The sequence below is a fragment of the Rhinolophus sinicus genome, linkage group LG07, assembly GCF_036562045.2.
Source record: "Rhinolophus sinicus isolate RSC01 linkage group LG07, ASM3656204v1, whole genome shotgun sequence".
In the NCBI taxonomy this organism is placed as follows: Eukaryota; Metazoa; Chordata; class Mammalia; order Chiroptera; family Rhinolophidae; genus Rhinolophus; species Rhinolophus sinicus.
Genome location: NC_133757.1, coordinates 24,137,166 through 24,149,907, shown reverse-complemented (window position 1 = coordinate 24,149,907; position 12,742 = coordinate 24,137,166). Strand labels below are relative to the sequence as shown.

At 39.6% G+C, this 12,742-nt stretch overlaps 1 protein-coding gene across 2 annotated transcripts in view; it reads right to left on the bottom strand.

The window, feature by feature from the left end:
- Positions 1 to 12,742, bottom strand: part of DNMBP (dynamin binding protein) — a 91,541-nt gene that overhangs the window by 38,048 nt on the left and 40,751 nt on the right. The window lies entirely within an intron of this gene.

Here is a 12,742-nt window from a genome sequence, read left to right as displayed (position 1 = left end):
AGGGTTCATGGAAATGGTGGGGCACAGTTTGAAGGATATAATTAATACGTGGGAAAAATAATAGGAGATAAGGCTGGAGGGGTAGGTTGGGGCAGATCCCAAGGGACCTACCTGAACGCCATTTATTTCATTCAATGGATAATGAAGTATCATTGAAGGTTTCTGAGCAGAAGAGCAATATGCTAAGAGACAGTCTTTACTAGGATTACTCTTAGCTATTTGGTCACCTATCAGATGTCCAGGAATGATTCCTTGAACTGTCATTTAATCCCTAGTTGTAAAATAATATAAAGAATCCTAAGGAGACCAGGGTTATAGGCTTTGTAAATAATTAGATGGTTACTCCTGGGTAACCTAACAACTCCCTCTCTCCGGGACGCAACTGACCCATCTGTAAAATGAAACAGTTAGCTTTGATGATGTCCCGATTCCTTCAGTTTTAAAAACCCATGGTTCATGTTGCTCACCCTTCCTTTTCCTTTCCTCAAATACCTAATGTGCTGTTATGCACACCTTTTAGATTCTCTACTGATAGTTACTGAATGAGCCTCTAGATGATCAAATCTTGTGCTTTTTTCATTCAAAGGTTTTTTTTGTTTATTTGTTCTGTTCCCTGACACCTTCCAAACCAACAGCAGTAGTCTCGACAGCTGCCATGCTGTCAATGTATATTATGTGCTATGTTCAGGACTAGGTCTAGGAAGCAGATATAAATTTTCTTGATCTCCACTACCCTGCAAGAAGAGTCTTATATTATCCTTATTTTACCACAGGTAAAGACGGAATCTCTGAGAGTTTGAATAACCTGCCCAGAATCACAAAAGCTAGTACAAGGTAGGGCCACAATTTGAAGCCAGATCTGTTTGACTTCATGGAACTAGATTAAGAGGATTATCTCAAAATATAGTAAAAGCTTAATTTCCCTCAAAACAAGTAAACAAACTCTATCATGGTCTAATTCCAAGGGGGACCACTACTGAGTCAAATTTGCCACATCCCGTCCATCTTTGTTCCTCATCACCCAACCACAACAAGCACCTAGACCAGCAAAGCAACAGAAAGATTATGCAGTACTGATTGGCTCAGTAATCTAAAACCTATTGTCTAAACCCAATAAAGACTGATTTGGTTCACCACACCAATAGGATGGCAACATCATTTGGGAGGACAGCTTTCATTATGAGTTATACAGAGAGACAGTACAATAGAGAGCATATGCGATGAGCGAGGAGGACATTGAGCCCCTAGAAGTTCAATTTCTGCTACCCCGTTTCCCCAAAAATAAGACCTAGCCGGACAATCAGCTCCAATGCGCCTTTTGGAACAAAAATTAATATAAGACCCGGTATTGTATTATATTATATTATATTATATTATACCGGTCCTGTATAATTTTTACTCCAAAAGACGCCTTAGAGCTGACTGTCCAGCTAGGTCTTATTTTCGGAGAAACACGGTAACAAACAGTTTGTAGCTATGTCTGACTTCTCTGGCTGTCGGTTTTCTTCTGTGAAATAAGGAAGCTGATGGTTTTGCTGCTATTTTGAATCTAAAATTTTATGGTTTTTCTTACTTAGAATCTTTCCCTAGTTGTTATGGAAAACAGTTTCCTTTAGCAACTTTATACCTGTGATAAAGCTATCGTGATAAGAAACACACCTAGTAAATCAACCATGAGAAGAGAGAAAGAGAGAGGATTCATTATAGGTAAGAAAGGTGCTAGTTATAAAATGATCCAGTGGAAGTTACGGGAAAAGAAATCATCTTTGGATAAGTGGCGAGTTAATAGCTGGTTATAATATGAGGGCTCCTCTCCTTTTCTAAGTCCTACTGCCTGTAGGGCATTAAAGGTAGAGTCTGCATAAAGATGCAAGTTGCCTCAGCTCTACCTCCATATTGCAATAACCCAGAATGAATCAAAAGCTGTAAATGGGCTGCGATTTTCACATGATATATCTGTGTGCAAAGAAATGTGGCCTAAGAGAAAGGAGAGAAGAACTGCTACTTTTCTCAATCCCAGTATTACTGGTGAAATTCAACCTTGGAGGTAGATCTTCAGCATTCCCTTTCACTTGACACAACAGAAACACTCCCCTGGCTCCTTTCAAAAGTCCTAAAGCAGCACTCCACCCCTGATGTTTGCTGTTTATTACCAGAGAGTGGGTGTTCAGCAATAACGATTATCTATGAGACTCCCAGAGTAGATAGAAATCCTGCTGCAAACAATGCTAAAAGAGAAGATGGGGCAGCAAGTTGTGGACGGAGAGAGAAAAGAAGGAGAAGGTAGAGGAAAGGTTAAGGAAGAAAAGGGAGGAGACAGTAAAACGAGCAAGGACAAGTAATTTCCTAAACTTTTGTTAACGTCTCTGTAACCGCCTGTGGGGCTTCAGAGCTAGGCACTGGAAGATGTGCCTCTGCGATACGCAGATTGTTTTGAGCAAGAGGCAACTTAGGCTGAGGGCTCAGGAGAAACTTCTGCTCCTCCCTTGACTACCTGGAAGAACTTGAATTCAGAGCCTTGCTTATACTGGGAGATTATCAGCGATAACCTCTTTTGACTTGTCAGTAGAACAGGACAAACCTCTATTTACTAAACATCTGCTCTTATCCTTTGAAGCCCCCATCCTTACCTCTTCCCTAGCTCAGGACGTCTCACATACATGTTCCCTTTTGTCTTTGACTCTCTCATGTATGTGGGGTTCCCATACATATGTTATGTATTAAATTTGGTTATTTCTTCTTGCTAATCTGCCTCATGTCTATTTGATTATTAGACCAGCCGAGAACCTTGAGGGTAGAAGGAAGTTTCTCCCCCTTCACATGCTCATGTCCTGCCTCCAGTCTGAAGATCAATCCTCCTCACTTCCTGAGGCTCTGCCCCAAAGACACTGATTCCCAGAATTCTTGCTATTTTCCAGAGCATTGTGCAAATATCTCTTTCATCTTACCTATGTTACTTTACAGTCATGCGCCGCTTAATGACGGACAAGTTCTGAGAAACGCATCATGATGCGATGTCGTCCTTGTACGAACAGCACAGAGCGCACTCACACATACCGAGATGCTACGGCCTACTAAGGTAACTGTACGTGCTATGCTTGTAGACGACGCAGCCCAGTGGGCTTGTTTACCTCAGCATCACCACAAACACGTGAGTAACTGCAGTGGAAGCCCTGACAGTGGGCTATTCTTTTTGTAATGCAAGTACCCGACTTAAGCTTTGATTGCTGAGGCATCCACTTCAAAGAGGCATCTTTCAAGGAATCTCCAATAAACACAAGGCCAGCCACAGGACTAGATAAAGAGCCGGGCGCCTCCCCCACTGAGGCGCCTCTGTTTTAGAGATCTAGGTTGATTTGATAACTGACGGTTTGGACCACTGGTGTGTTTTTTTCTCTTCCTGCACTTTAAATTCCCACTCTGGTTTTAAATTCACTAATAAAGAGTGAGCCTGCAAATCCCACGCCCACGCACTCTCTCTACCCTCGACCTCTCCATGTCCCCACTGGTGTGCATTGTACCTTCTAGGGCCTGTAAGTAAGAAACTTTTTTTCTTCAATGTTTCTAATGGTTATTGCTGAAGGGTGTCTTGCAATCATAATAAAAACCACAAGGGTCTGTCCAGTCATGACACTGGTTTAGGAAAGGGACCTGTCTTGGAAAGCTCACTAGGGCCCAGGTGAGTGCCCCCAGGCATTTTTGAGTCAACAGTATTAATAGTGACAGACTGAGACCAGCACAAAACAGTAATGCTTGGTGTTATGAAGTTCACTAGGCGGTAAGAACTTTTCAGCTCCATTATAATCTTACGAGGTCACCATCATTTATGTGGTCTGTCACTGACCAAAATGTTACGTGGCACACGAGTGCACTATACTTGTGTTTTCCTTTTATTATACTGCAAGCTCCTGAGGGCAAGGACCATGTCTAACGTATCTTCCAGTCTCCAACATAGCTCTGTACAGGGGGTGCACAGTAGGTGTTCGATGAGCTGATGCTCACAGCACTTATCTGGCACGTTAGATGCTAGGCAGAGGCAGTGCAGCTTAGGTCAAGAGCACCTGCTTTGTTAGCCCTGGTTGGAATCCTGACTTTGCCACTTACTAGCTGCATAATCTCGGGGAAGTTACTTAAGCTCTCTAAACTTGTTTCATCTCTTCACTATTGAATCTGCCACCCTACCTGCTTCTGCACCTGCACACTCGGCCTTCCCTCCTATTAAAGTGGACGGACGCCAAGAAAGCTTTTGTCTCTTCATCATCACTTTACTGAAAACGCTCCTGACAGGATCACTGAATCCAAAGGTCAGTTCTGAGACTTTCACTTACTTGGCCTGTTAGTTGCTTTTTGACACCACCACTTTCTTTCTTGAAGCTTCTTTCACTTGACGGGCTGCTCCTTGTCCTTTGCTAGCTCATCTCCCTCATCTTCCATCCTCCTAAACACTGGCATGCCTCAGGGCTTCTCTCAATACCCAATTACCTGGCACATAGTAGGCATTCAGGAAATAGTGATATCACTCATGAATCCACGCCTATTCAATACAGCTGCCTCTCAGCCTAAGGGCTAATTAGGAATTGAAAAGATGACCCATCCTTACGGCTAAACTTACTCCTAGATGTGGATGCTGCTACAGGGTCTGTCTGTGTGGGAAGAGGGTCTGGAAATAAGGAAGAAGAAAGATACCTAAGATCTAAAGGTGAGGGCTTCAATAGAGGAAGAGAGTAAGCACTAAGGAAAAGAGACGAGTGACGGGGAGAAGGGAAGGCAGAAACAAAGAATCTGAGAGCACTGTAGAGGAAACAGACTAGAATATAGGAAAATAAGAGGTATTTAGGGAGAAACCTCATATCCTCTCAAGGATATAAATGTTCTAAATGGAACAGGGCTGTGAGAAGCATTTAGGATGTTTTAGAGTTTAAACCTTAGGATGAATTAAAAGGGTTATAAATATGAGTTAAGTGAGGGTTCAAATAGAAAAGTTGAAACTCAGCAGCTTGGGGATGTTACTAGCAGAATGGGTATGGGTAAACATTTTGGAAAATTGAGTAACTTCATGATAACCTAGCAATCAAAAGTATATCTGTGAAGAAGGATTAAATAGCTTATTAGGTTGGTGCAGAAGTAATTGTGTTTTAAAAGGTTAAAAATAATTGCAAAAACCGCAATGACTTTTGCACCAACCTAATAAAACCATACAACGCATACATACACACTCTTAAATCCATGGATATTTGTAATCTCACAAATAGCTTCAACGGCTGAGAGTACTAAGAAATACGAGTGGCCTATGTTATTTTGGAAGTAAGCTGGCAAGAGGCAGTTGAGATCTCTCTTCCTTGAGCACGTGTAGATCTATCTGCTTTTTTTTCAAGTTTTGCTTCCTAGCACGCAGTCTCAGAGATCGAGCAGTCCCTCTTTAGGTCAAAACATGCTAACACAACAGTGTGGCACAGTGAAGAAGTACGTAAGTCCCTGCAGGGAAAGAGACCTGCTTCTGAAACACTTACTAACTGTGAGGCTTTGGACATACCTCAGTTTTCTCATCTGTCAAATGTGGGCAATTTGGGGGATTAGGAAAAGTGTATAAAAGTACCTAGCACACTGGCAATAAATAATAAGTGTTCAGTTAGTTATAATTACTGCCACTGCCCTACTCTTTCAGTTCCTATCTTCCAGACAGTGCACGGTGAGGCTCAGTCCCTGGACCTCTTCTCTTATTCTCATACTTTTTTTTTTTTTTTTTTTAAGTAATCTCACTAAATGTCATGGCTTTGACTAATGTCTGAGTGCTGTCCAAATTTATTGGTCCCAAATTTATGTCTCCAGCCCTAACCTCTTCCCTGAACTCTGGCCTGTACATCAAACTGTCTAATCAGTACCTCCACCTGGATGTCTTAGGGGCGACTCAACATAACCAAAAATGAGCTGTTAACCTCTGCCCTTCCCCACCTGCCCCACCAACCAGCATCTCTCCTGCAGTCTTCACTATCAATTGAGAAATTATTGGCAGCTCTAATCCTTGCAGTTCATCCTCAGGGGCATCCTTGACTCTTCTTTTTCTCTGATACCTTATATCTAATCCAATACCAGCAAGTCCTACTGGCTGTAATCCAAAACATCCCTAGAACTGAGTACTTCCCATCATCTCTACTCTACCATCCTGGACCAAGCTGCCATCATCTCTTGCTTGGGTCACTGCAGCAGCCCCCTAAGTGGTTTCTCTGCCTCTGTCCTTGTGTCTCTCCTGTCCATTCACAGCACTGCAGCCAGAGTGACTGTAAAGTTGTCAGATCATATCACAGCCCTGCTCAAAAGCTGCCCATGGCTTCTTGTCAGACCCGACATGGTGTACTACAAAGCCCACGCCTTTGCTCTAGCTGAACTGGCTTCCTTGCTAGTCTTCAAGCAACAGGCACACTTTTGTACTTGCTGTTCTATCTTCCTGGAACAAGTCATGGCCCCCAAAATGGCTTGGCTGGCTCTCTACAATCATTCAGCTCTTCACTCAAATGTCACTTTTCAGTGAGGTCTTCCCCAATTCCACAGATTTTTTGCCTTCTAATACATACTCATATTTTTACGTCTTGTTTCTCTCTCCTCATGAGGGCAGAGATCACTGCTGTAACTCCAGAACACTGCCTGGAATATAGTAGGAGCTCAGTAGTATTTGTTGACTAAATGACTGCCCCAGAGTTCTTAGTTTTTTGGGTCTCGCTACATTTGGTGACGTGAACGGTGGAAGGAAGCAGCACACTCAGATAGAGGCGTGGTGGCATGAATGCTTGTGGCTGAGGGGTCCCATGCCAGCAAGAGATAGGTCCTTTCACTTACCTACTGCAAAGCCTCAGTGAAATCTGAAACCAATACTTGGAAGTCCCTGGATCTGCTCCAGTCTCTCCACCCCTTTGTCTGGAGCTGAGGGTAAGGAAATACTCGTATTCGCAAAGCCATTCTACAAGGAACAGTGATTCACAGGTTAATTATAACTAAGTTAACCATTCCAAGCTACACTTCTTGGCATACATTAAGCCCATCTCCTATCCTAAAAGGAAAACTAGTTTCTGTCTGGAATTAACAGCTGAATAATGGCTTCTGACTATGTTGCTGTTTTATACCAAAATAAAGTCCATTAGAAGTAACTGAGCTAATTTTCACCAAGACAACACCCCAAACCAGATGTTACAGTTGAGGATACTTGCTTTTTCCTCATGTACTGACAAACTAGAAGGAAGATTATTATTTCTTTTACATAAACCTTTATCTTGAATGACCACAAAATGATTTGGCTATTTGGCTATTTATTATCTTTTACTAGTTTGAGAAAGAATTCGTAAACCTGAAGCATTCCAAGGAGTCTTCAGAATAACAACTTGCTTCTGTATATAAAAAAACCACATTTTCAAAATTTATAATGTGTCTTGAATATTGCATACTGCTTTAGTATAAAGATGTTATTGTTCTATATCAGTAATTTCCCAACTGGTTAGCCTAATGGCTCTCTTTAGTGGGCCTTCCTTACTTAGAGCCTACCCAGTATCTTGCTGAAAATGTTACTTTCCTGAAAAACATATTATGATTTGATTTGCAATCGTCATTTAAAATACCTTGAAAATTACCTTGAGAGTCTCTGTTCAACCCTCCTCTTGGCATTCCCTTAAAGGGAAGAGATAAGTTTAGGGGCAAGTTTCCTGACGCAGAAGAGGCTGACTCACTCTGCAGTTTACCATCCACTGGTTTAGAACAATAGAGCCCTGGCCCACACCAGAAGTAACTATGGCCATGATTCAAAGGCAGCAAGACGACTGTGTGATGAAATATAGAGGTCAATATCCATACGAGCACTAGAGCTACACAAATATGAATGAAGCTATGCCTACCAATGACTACGTCCTTTTTATTACCAATGTCTAGCCAGTGCCCGACTCATAGTATATACTCAAGAAATACTTGCTAAGTAAAGAAATGAATGCACAACCTGAGTATTTGTCAGAGCCTGGCATGTGAACTTCTCCTATGACAGAAAAGGACTATGACATGCTAAAATGAGCTTCTCTTAGGGTAGTATGTAGTCCTAAAAAGGGTTTCCAAAAGTAACTTGTACTGGGAAATCCGAAAGTCTGCGGACTAACCCTGAGTGTTCCCACTGCTTTAGAAGTCAACCTGTTTACCAAATTTGAAGGTTCTGTGTTTAAGATATGGACCGTAACTTATTAATTAGCGTCTCATTTGACCAGAAGCTCCTTGAAGGCAGAGAGCATATCTATGTCTAGTACAGGGGTACACCCCAGCTCTCAGCACAGTGCCTGGCACGCGGTAAAACTCAGCGAATGTTTGCTGGATGGATGAGCGGATGGCCCAAGTACCATCCTGAAGCCTGCAAAGTGATATTTCATTCCCCAACACACTATGACCCTAAATGCCTGCTAATATTCTACCCTGACTCTACATAATAATTCCAAATTTAAAACTCCTAATTCTCAGAGCCAAACCCTGGCTTATCTAAAACTACTAATATTTTCTATTTCCAATAATTGAAGTTTAGGTTATTTAGACCAACCCTCTTACAGAAATAAATAAATAGCTTAAAAAGTTAGAGGAAATATAAAAAAAAAAATCTTAAATACACTGACAAGATGGTAACGTACAGGGCAAAACCAAAAGAAAAACTAGAACCCAGAGAGGTAAATAACCACAAAAACTGCATTGCCCCAGGGTGCTTCTGAGTTCCAGAAAACAGAACTTGCTACTTGACTTGCGTTTCAATGGCCTTCTGGGAAGAAGGGGCCCAAAACTCAAAGCCAGAGCTGCAAGGTGAGGAGTCTAAGAGGAGACCTTTTATGTAATAAGCTAAGATTCCAAAGGACTTTGGAGGGTAAACATCGGAATTGGACCAGCCCTCTTGCAAAATTACAGCTGGGGTCCTTGGTCATCCAAGGACCTTTAATCCTTGAAATTAGTTTAAGGTGGAACTGGACTGAAAATGACTGGTGTTTCCATGTGGGAATTCCTTTTCAGCATTTCTTGGGGGAATTCATGTGTTTCCGAATCCTAAGAAAAATCAGCTGAGAAATCTGGACACCAGGAGAAAATACTATTAATACTCCTGCGAGAATAAAACTTAACAATAAATGTAGAGATTTTACTAGTTTAAAGGAATCCACCCATGTCAAGTTGAAAACAAGAGCAGAAAATACTGACACACAAAGTAAAAGATTAAGGTTCACCAGGACAAGAGTACACAAGAGAGACATAATCAAAATCTAATCAGTTAGTTTCGTTTGTAGCTGTTGCTATGGTGTGTGTGTGTGTGTGTGTTGTTAACAGTGAGTCATTCTTGCAAATAAAATATTAATAAGCTATTTCCACAGTATATTTTACACAAATCTTACAAATGATGGTCCAAGAAATATCAAGTTTTAGAAGCAAAATAAGTCCTTAAATTGGCGGTTCTGACACATGATTCTGTGTAGTGTTGTTAAATCTTGCTCAGAGAGACAAGTGTTCCATTATTTGAATTTTACCCACAAATGTTTGCCCAGTGTATTCCAGGGTTTATTATTTGCTATATGTTACAGCTCTTTGTAAATATTTTAACAGAATAAATGCAAACAGAAGATGTGAATACTGTCACAAATTTATTGTCTAAAACTTGAATCAGCAAAAACAGTATCAATTTCAATGACGAAACCAAAATCAGAAAAAGTAGACAAAATATTTTCATTGTTAAAAATAAAATAAAAAGAGCTTACGTGAAGAATCACGTGCCCTAACAGCCCCACCTGAAGATGCTTTTGGATACAGTCTGAGCAATTCAACCAACATCCATGCAAAATGCAAACTTTTTTCTATATCTGAAATATTAGTCACAAAACAAAGATAGGGCAACTAATGCTTTGTGTACTTAACATTGTAGTTTAAGAATAATTTTTAAATACTAAATACTTGTGGTTTTATTTTGTAATTAAAAAAATGATTTTTATTTAACATTTTGTCTTAATGTTCCCTTCTTTAAATGTTTTATATTATCAAATGTCTATTATGTTAATTTTCTGATTTTGATATTTTATAGTTATGTAAGAAGTTAGGGTTAGGAGAAGCTGAGTATATGGGAACTCTACTGTTCTTGTAACTTTGTTATAAATCTAAAATTATTTTAAAGTAGAAAGTAAAAAATGTTTTAAAAGTCTACTATTAGGCACAGAACACTTAAAATATGTAATCTTGTCATAATATTTTGGTTCATAGTAAGCTATGACTATATTTCATATATGTATTTCTCATATACACATATATAAAATCTCTGAAACTTTTAGTATAATCCTAACACAGGAAAATTATTCACTATTGACTATTATTATAACTATTATTATTTAAGAACATGTAAATGAAGGGTTTTTTAAAAAACTGCAAAATAATTTTTAATTTTAGGAATTACCAGGAATTCCAATTTCTTGTTCCTGAATCCTAAAGATTACTATCCTTCAGAAATTTGGAAATAGCTGACCACAAATGACAGAAACAAATGCAAATCCTCTCTGGAATCAGGTGCCTTCCTCTCAGGTTTTAAAATTTTCTAAATACCATGACTAGCACACAGTAAAAGATAACTAGACATATAGGAGTCTAGACTACACTAGTGAGAACAATGTGACATCAAAAATAGTCCCACTAAAACTTAATATCTTAGAATTATTACACACAGACTATAAAACAACTATTCTTACCGTATGTAAAGAAAATAAAAAACAAGCTGAAAGATACCTTCAGGAAACAGGAAACTATAAAAGGTAACATCAGATTTGAAAAAAAAAAAAGTAGAGCTTCTAGAAAATGAGTCCTCATGACTTTATAATTAAAGAGTCTTAAGAAGGAGCAATATGAAGAATGGTATAAATGCTATTTATATTTAGGTGTGAACTAGCATGGACATCTGTATATCATCAGATACTTAAATTTAATTCATTCAGTGCATTCCCTGTTGCTCTAACTAGATTCATACTTATACTTAAGGCTTGAAATTAGAAGTACTTCTTAATTATATTTTCTTCTAATTTTTCAAACTCCTATTAAATGTCTACAATGTGATAAGCATAGCTAGGTGTATGCCCATACATTTTCTTATTTAAAAAGGAGGAGGAGGAGGAGGAGGAGGAGAAGGAGAAGAATAAGAAGCAATAGCTACAATAATGAATCTCATTTTGGGTCCAGCACAGAACTGGACAATTTTGCTACCCATTAACTGTGTCTCACTGACATCTCTGCTCTGACAGTCTCCAGTAGTAGTCCAAGTTCAAAGTAACAACAAAAGTAGGAGATCTTTGAAAGCTCTGGAAGGTAGGGAAGGCAACTTCAATTCAATTGAATTCACTTAAACCAAATTCAATGCATCGATTATTTAATGAGTCTACCGCCTGTAGAACACTACACCAGGTGTATGGGAAATGAGACACTGACTAATAACACAGTATCCACCTTCTCAGTAGGGTTAAATTTTCATCAGGAGGCATACAAACAACTGAAAATAATATCAGTCAGAATTAGATAAACGCTGTACCGAAAGCTCTTTAAGTCTTAGGCCTTAAACTTTAAGGTTAGAGATTGTACAGAACTCAATTGGAGGGATAGAGTCTTGGTGCTTAAACTGATTAATTTCCTCCTCTTTCAAGAAACTGCTTATAATGTTGGATATACTTTTGATGAAGACAGAAAAAGATGATCTTAAGAGGCATTGTCAGTGATTGCAAGAAATAAGTAATTTCATATTAGCAATGGATATAAAAATACACCCACTGACAATCAATCAAGTCAATATTAACATAGCCAATGCTGTATTTGGTGGATTCAAATAAAGTCTTCCTGAGTAAGACGCTACCCATCTACTGTAGGTGTAGGTTTTTCATGGTAGTAAAACTTTTAGAATTACAAAACACATAGTTAGAACATTGACTGAATTGTTAAATTAGTCCTGATATATAGACGACCAGGTGAATAAAAAAGAATACTGATTTCATCATTTTGTACCAGTCCATTAATCCACATATCCATTTAAAAACATGGCATGGTGTTCTTAAAGATAGAAGACCACATTTCTGTGGAACACTATTAATTTTAAAAACTATCATTACTGAGAAATTCTTGCTACCTGGAATTTGGCAGCCTTTTGTTCTGCCACCTGTATATCTAAAGCAAGAAGAGTTTCTATCTTGAAACTTGTAGGTACAGAAGACGATGGAGATTCTGGGGCTTGCTATGGCTTTGGGGATGCAGCGCTGAGCCAGAGTTCCCTTAGAATTCTTTTCAAGGCACTCTGCAATCACCAAGGTATCTGGCATTCCCCCAAGAGTTCAGGTACTCATGTTAAATGAACACCTCTTGGAGGACATGTCCAAGCACTCATCTCCGTGCTTTACCTCGAGGGAAATGCTGCTGCTCCTGTTTGGTGCAAGTGACCCAGAGGCCCAGAGGCCCAGCGGCTTAGCCAGTCCCCAGTTCATCTCACTGAACCCGCTCTAGGACCCCCTCCTACTTCCACGCCTCTGAGTTTGGCGTTCCCTCAGAGCTGCGCCCACATACATAGCAGTCCTCTCCTGAGCATATTTTAGATAAAGGCTTCCTCTTTCAGTAATACCATCTGCTTTCCATTTTTCAGAAAATTACTTGATTTCTGGATTTCTGGTAATCCTTTCTTATTGGAATTTTGTGTTATGTCTTTTTATTCACTTTTAGAGAGCGAAAGGAC